The following is a 7,288-nucleotide window of genomic DNA, read 5'->3' on the forward strand; positions in this document are numbered from 1 at the left end:
GAACAAATGATGTAAATATTTATCATTTATCAACAACTTCTATTCCATGTATATTTTTACCCATAGTTAAACTATCTGTGCTGGTAAACTGTCTGTGATGTATTCAAAAACTGTATTACAGGTGGTAAATATGAAGCAAAAAATCAAGGCATATATAAACGCAAATTATAAAATGTTACACCCAACGCAAGTCTAATAATACACCCAAGATTGCATAAAATATACACCCAACTATCTGTGCTGTATTCAAAATGTATGAATTACATGTACTAAAATATGAAGAAAAACATCAAATGAAATATACACCCATAACCTGTGAATTTTTACAGCTTTTGTTCTATATGTATCTATATATGTGTCTATATGTAAATTGTGAATTAACAAAAATACACCCAAAAGAAACAGTGCTTTTACACCCATATTCTATAAAACTATACACCCAACGAGTTATCCCCTGCTGCTGGTACCCTGAGCTGATAATTCATAACGTGTCCTTGATATTGGTTGGAATTTGAATGCGCTGCTGATGCAGCATCAAACACGTTTATCTGAATATAACACTCACACATTAGCTAAACTATTAACGAGAAAAATAAACTCAATCGCCACAAATTTAAAGAACATTTCCTTGTACCTCGCTTAAAACTTTTGTCTTCTTCTTCTTTGTGGCATTTGCAATCTGTTTCTCTAGCTTTGAACCTAGCCTGTTTTTTGGACGTCCCCTTGTTCGAATCCTTGGCGGGCTTTGAAGCTCGTTAACGGATTCCAAGTTGGCGTCTTCGTGGGATAAAGAAGATCTCCCCTTCCTTTTGGCTTTTAATGCTTCCATCTCGGCCATGACGTTATCGTACGCACGGTGTAGAATTGCAGTCAGCTCCTCCGATTCAGAGGCAAATTCGCAAATATTTTGCGAACGAAAAACCAATTGGTCGAACCTCTTGCTTCTTGGCTCCATTAGTGGCTCGTCGTTGCTGCTCTTGATGTGTGTGTGTCGCCTCTTTACCTTCTTGCTCCATCGTTCCAGTATATATCTAGGGGACACTTAGCTTACTTGTTCGAAGCTTAACACGCTTAGTGTGTGACGGCACAGTATCCCTCTCGACTCGAATAATAAGCATTGACATTTTACCTTGGCTGCAACTGAGTCGTAGGTAACTGCGAACTTGTTGAATATTGAGCTGGAAACTTGTTCTCCGACTTCGTATATTGAATAGCCTAGAGCGGAATTCTTTAATCTGGTGATGCAATTCGCCTTTCCTCTGAATTGCGCTTGGACTTCCCTAAACTTTGCTTGAGTGTACGCATCTTGAAACTGAGCTTCAATGGAGGATTTGGTTGCACACGGTATGACCGTATGAAAATCTGCAGCATCTGATTCTCTCTCTGCTTGCTCCCTGCTTCCGAGGCAATTATCGTATTGTTTGACGAACTGAATAAGCGAGCTGTTCCGGGTGATGTACTTGTTAAAAAATGAATGCATGCTCTCGCTCCTTTGTGTGCTTCTCATCCCTGCCCAGAAGTGGTGATCCAGATAGATAGGAACCCATATGTGACGGTCTTCGTACAGATCTGCATAATACACCCAAACACAGACTGTAAAATACACCCGACAGAACATACAATTTACACCTCTGATGCATATTTTAAAAACACATTACCTGAAAGCCACTTGTTGTCCGCAAGACCAAAATTCAGCAGAAAATCGTTCCAATTCCTATCGAATGAGTCTTTGCTATGAGAGTTCCAAACAACATGGCTCATTTCTTGTTCGATATCGGCATGTCTCTTGTACCCGTTTAATTTGCTTGGAATCTTCTTCATGATGTGCCAAATACACCAGCGGTGAACTGTTGTTGGCATACAGGCCTCTAAAGCCCTTTTCATTGATGCGCACTGATCGGTGAGAAACCCTTTCGGAGCGTTTCCTCCCATGCAACGAAGCCAGCATTGAAATAACCATTTGAATGATTCAATTTCTTCGTTCTTCATCAAAGAGCATCCGAAAAGTGTTGACTGACCGTGGTGATTCACCCCGACAAAAGAACCACAGACCAAATTATACCTGAAACAAATTACCATGGTCCAGAATGCAAAATCATTAGGTACACCCTAACAAATGCTTCGAATACACCCAATGAAACAGCCAATATACACCTCTGCTACGGATTCGAAAAAATAAACTAATTTAGCATCATAAACAGGGACAGTTTGTTACCTGTTTGTATTGTAGGTGGTGTCGAACGAAATGACGTCTCCGAAATACTCAAAGGCGGCTCTGCTTCTTGCATCGGCCCAAAAAGCCAGCTTAATCGATTGATCCTCCTCGAGTTCGAGCTCAAAAAAGAAATTCGGATTCTTCTCTTTCATTCTTAAGAAATATTTTCCGAATTCCTTTGCATCTTCTTGTTCGGAAACATTCCGCACTTCCCTGGTAATGTAATTTCTCACGTCCTTTTCGATAAAATTTAACTCGCGGTGACCCCCGGCAGCCGCAACAAATGATTGGTAGGTTTTGCTTGGTCTGATACCGGCCTCCTCGTTATTCTCTATCGTACGACGAATGGACATGCTTAGTTCCCTGTGCTGTTTGAGCATCTCTGCTTTGCTTGGACAGCAGGGGTGTGAATGATCCAACACAACCTTTGAAATGATCCAAGCACCAACATCCTTCAATGTGTGTATATAAATTCTTGCAGGACAGTTTAAACCGGCTGTCGGATTGGTCTTCTCGGTCGGAGATATTTTAGATTTCCATTTTCCCTCTCTGCTACATGTAATCAGTTGATTCTTAATCTCGTTTCCCTTCCTATTTGTGCACCGAACTCTTGTAGAGAAACCTGCAGCCTTGGCGTAGTTCCTGTAAAATTTTCCAGCATCTTCAAGGGTGGTAAAGGTCATTTCGACCTTCGAAACAAGCTCGTCATCAACAATCGAGATAGGCTGCACAATACACCGTGTCAGAACTGTGAATACACCCATAGATATGATTCAAATACACCCAATCATGTCTAATATGATACACCCGAACCGCAACAACTCAACTACAGAATGACCTTTAAAGCCATAAACTGTAAATACACAGGCTGCAGAATACACCATGTCAAAAACTATAAACACACCCAATCATGTCTGATATAATACACCTGAACAACAACAACTCAATTAAAATAACAAAAAACCAGTAAAATGTAGATACACCCACACTTCTAGCTAAAATACACCCAAAGAAGAATTGGATCTACACCCGAGCGTCTGCTATAAATTCCAGGTAATTAATCACAACTAATACATTGAATCGACAGATTCATGTTAACGTGTTACTTTCACAGTCAATGTTCAGCAATTTTTCAACTACACAATGCTATACAAATTACTGAAAGAAAATTCATACTAATCCTATGTAAATCAAACCTCAGGAACTTCGTTAGATTCAAATTCATAATCCACTTCGCCTGGATTCAGCTGACAATCTGAGGTTGAATGATCCATTATCTTCAAAACGAGTTCAAATTTTGATTTCAGAAAACAACAAATCAAAATAGAAAATGAAGCTCGAGTTGCAGAGAGAGAAAAGGGTAACGTAAACGAAGAACATACCAGTGAGAAAAGGAGAGGAAAAGAACGATGGAGAAGAAGGAGGGAAGACGCGCGAGAAGAAGAACAACAAAATCTCAAAATAACGAAAATGAAGAAGGAAACAAATATTTTAAATTTAGTAGTTAGATATACGCGGGATGTTATATAGCGCGTGTAATCAACGTACGTGGAGCAGCGCGTATTTTGATTTTATTGTTTAATAAACTTGTAAAGCATACAAGCCCTAATGGCTTGTATGCAGAGCTTTTCCGAAAGACTATTTATGAATAGGAAAAACACGTTAAACTAAGATAATGAAAAGCTAAGTGAGGAGCACTGAACCAAATATATACAGAACGCAAATGAAAATGGTTAATACTTTTAACATTAAAAAGAAAAAAAATAATTAGTATCAACTCAGAAATACATATTGGTCAATAGTCTATAATAAATAAAAAGTGCGTCTAAAGCTCAATTAAAATAATTTTATTAATTATTAATTTATTATAAATAGGTATAGCAGAAATGTATTTTTTTTAAAAGATATTAATACTTTATTAATTGAATAAAGTAGAAACATAGGATTTTTTTAAATAAATAAAATAAATATTTTAATTACAAAGATACGTTAATTTGAGAATATTTACCAATTTTCATAAAGTGTCTTATCTCATTTATACTGTAGACGAGATAAGTTTAACTATCTGTAAATAAGATAAAACATGAACACGTGACAATGTATCACGTTTACAAACGTGATATGTGATAAATAGCTCTTTAGTCATGTAAACAAGATATGACAAAACTTATCTCTTTTATAATGTAAACGAGATATGTGGAGTAAAAAACGTTTACACAGTAAACAAGATAGAATAGGACAAAAATAACCCCTTATAAAAGGATTAGAAAACTGCTGTTATTCCTCAAAAATATCTCAATTCTTTTTTTTCTACTGTTTTTCTTCAAAGAATTTAGCATAAATATCTACTAAGAGTGGTTTCTTTGGTGTGATGGTGTATCCTAACTGTTAGATGAGAAACAATGACAGCAAGGTTATATTTGAGTATGAGAATCCTGCATTGTTCCAAACTCGAAGAGCAAATTTGTTGTCCGAGTTAAAGAGTATAACATTAACGCACGTCAGCGGTGGTGAGAGAAAAGAGGTTGGTAGAGTTGGGTATAGGATGCTAGCACCGATGGGGAATGGTGTATTTTGGTTTTATCTATTCTGGCTCGATGGCGATGAGCGAGCATGTGCGCCTTGTTTGACGTGCACGGCAGAATTATAGTTGAACAAGTGATAGAGCTTTCTGCGCAACTTCGTGATGTTGGTGGTGGTGGTGCTGGCGGCTCAAATTTTGTACTTGATGACCCTCCGCTCGCACCACGACCGTTGCACTGTGCTAGTCCAATGCATGACACGGACGTTGAGGATGAGGAATCCGACGAAGAGTACATTGCCGATAGCCACGAAAGTGGTTCCTCTAACGATGACGATGATGATGAGTTCATACCTGAGATTCCTGTTGATGGATCAGTTCAATACCTTTTGCCTGTTCCGCGTCCAATTCCAGAGTTATCATCTGTACCCAGCCACTACCATACATTAGATTTGGATGCAATGCACAAGGAAACTCCTTTTTTGAATATGGGGTCGACAATTACAACACCAACGGTGGTGTAGAGTTTCAGGTTGGTCATAGATTTAGAAGCAAAGAGGCAGTGCTACAAGGCGTGAAGAATTACAGCATCCGGAGAAGTGCCGAGTATCGAGTAGTGGAGTCGGATTGATTAAAGTATCACAAACATTGCCGGTAATTTACAGATGGTTGTCCTTAGAGTCTCCGTGTCGCCCTCCAACAAAATTTCATATATTGGTGAGTGTTATTATCTTTTAATTCATTGTCTTCTTCATCGTTCTTATTTTGTTTAGATTTTAATTTGACTATATTTAAAATGGTTAGGATGGTGTGTAAATTCGGTGGACCACACACGTGTCTGGCCCCACCATGTCACAGGATCACCGATAGCTGGACATCAATTTCATATGCAAAATCATCCTGCCACTCATATAGTCCAATCCATCAATGACCATTCCTGTTCTACAGAGTACAGTGAGACAGAGCTATCACTTCAAGCCGTCATACAAGAAGGTTTGGATGAAAAACAAAAGGCAATTGCGCAGATATATGGTGATTGAAAGGAGTTGCACAACAAGGTGTCGCAGTTTCTCCAAGTGTCGCAGAGTTGTCTCCCTAACACTATGTGAAAACATCTAATTAACTAATCAAATCAAAGTAATTACTTATCTAACTTTCACTATGAGTAAAGTATACACTTAACTCATGTTACTAACTTACCAACTAACCTAAACTGTGTTACCTCAATATCATCCATTCTACTCATGTGTTAAAACACTAACTCTATAAAAGTTCTCGAAATAAAATCGCATACACTTATTAATTTAAACAATAAAGATAGCACTAACCTCAAAGTCGATAGCTCCCGCAATGTGCTAACTAGCGTTGAGGCAGTTGATGTCAGGGTCCCGTGCATGCATTCCTGCGTGCCATAACGTTTGGAGAACTAATAAATATCAAGAAAATGGTACAAGAAAGAGAGAAATGAGAGAAATGTGGGAGAAATATGGGGTCAGAAACATTGTGAACAACTTCTATTTATAGTCGCTTTCTGGACTTCTCTCGTTTATACTGTAAACGAGATAAGTTTGGTCATATCTCATTTACACTATAAACGAGATAAGGCTCGTGTCATATTATGTTTGTAAGCGTGATACGTTGCCACGTGTTCGTGCCTTATCTTGTTTACAGTGTAAACGAGATATAGCCAAAGTTATTTTATTTATACTGTAAATTAGATAAAGCACTTGATGGAAATCCGTAAATACCCTCAAATTAATGTATATTTCTAATTAAAATATTTATTTTAAAAAAATCCTAGAAACATATGTTACATTAGATGGATTGAAAAAAAAATTGAGGGACTCCCAAGAGATTTATCAATAGATGAAACAAATAGAGATAACAAAAACAGAAAAGCAACATTAGATAAAAAACTCATGATGGAAAACGGCAAGACATCCGTATCAATTCTTGATGTAACTCTCTTAAATGCTAGAGTGCTAAAAAATCTAGCTATTTCTCTCCTTCCACAGAGACCAAAGAAGAAATTGTGAAGAATTGGGTCTTCACCTCTGCATTCGATCGCGTTCAAAGATTTTTATTTACCTCCAACCATCATGAGCTAAAATCTATTAGATCTAGACCAGGTAAGCACCAAATTCAACAAATCCAAAAGCAAAAAATGTAAATATACAATCGAAGCATTCAAATTCAACAATCACAATTCAAAAAAAAGAGGAAGAAGTACACGCAGATTTAGATCCAACAAAAATTTCAGTAACATATTCAACAACCACAACAGATCAAGATCTAACACTGCAAGTGTCAACTCTAGCAACACTATTGATAGAGATTCTGGATTCATATCAAGAAGAAATAGAATATCATAACATAGCAGATGGAGGCATATACCTTGGCATGGAGACAGATCCATTCTCAATCAAGCAAGGGGCCAACGACTGAGCTCAAAAGGATGCACTCCCAATCTTCACAACATCAATCTCGTTGAGGCCCATCAAGAGCAGTAGTGGCACCAAGGTCGGTAACTCCATGAAGGAGAAGCAAGAAAA

This window comes from Arachis stenosperma, chromosome 6 (assembly GCF_014773155.1).
Source record: "Arachis stenosperma cultivar V10309 chromosome 6, arast.V10309.gnm1.PFL2, whole genome shotgun sequence".
Lineage (NCBI taxonomy): Eukaryota > Viridiplantae > Streptophyta > Magnoliopsida > Fabales > Fabaceae > Arachis > Arachis stenosperma.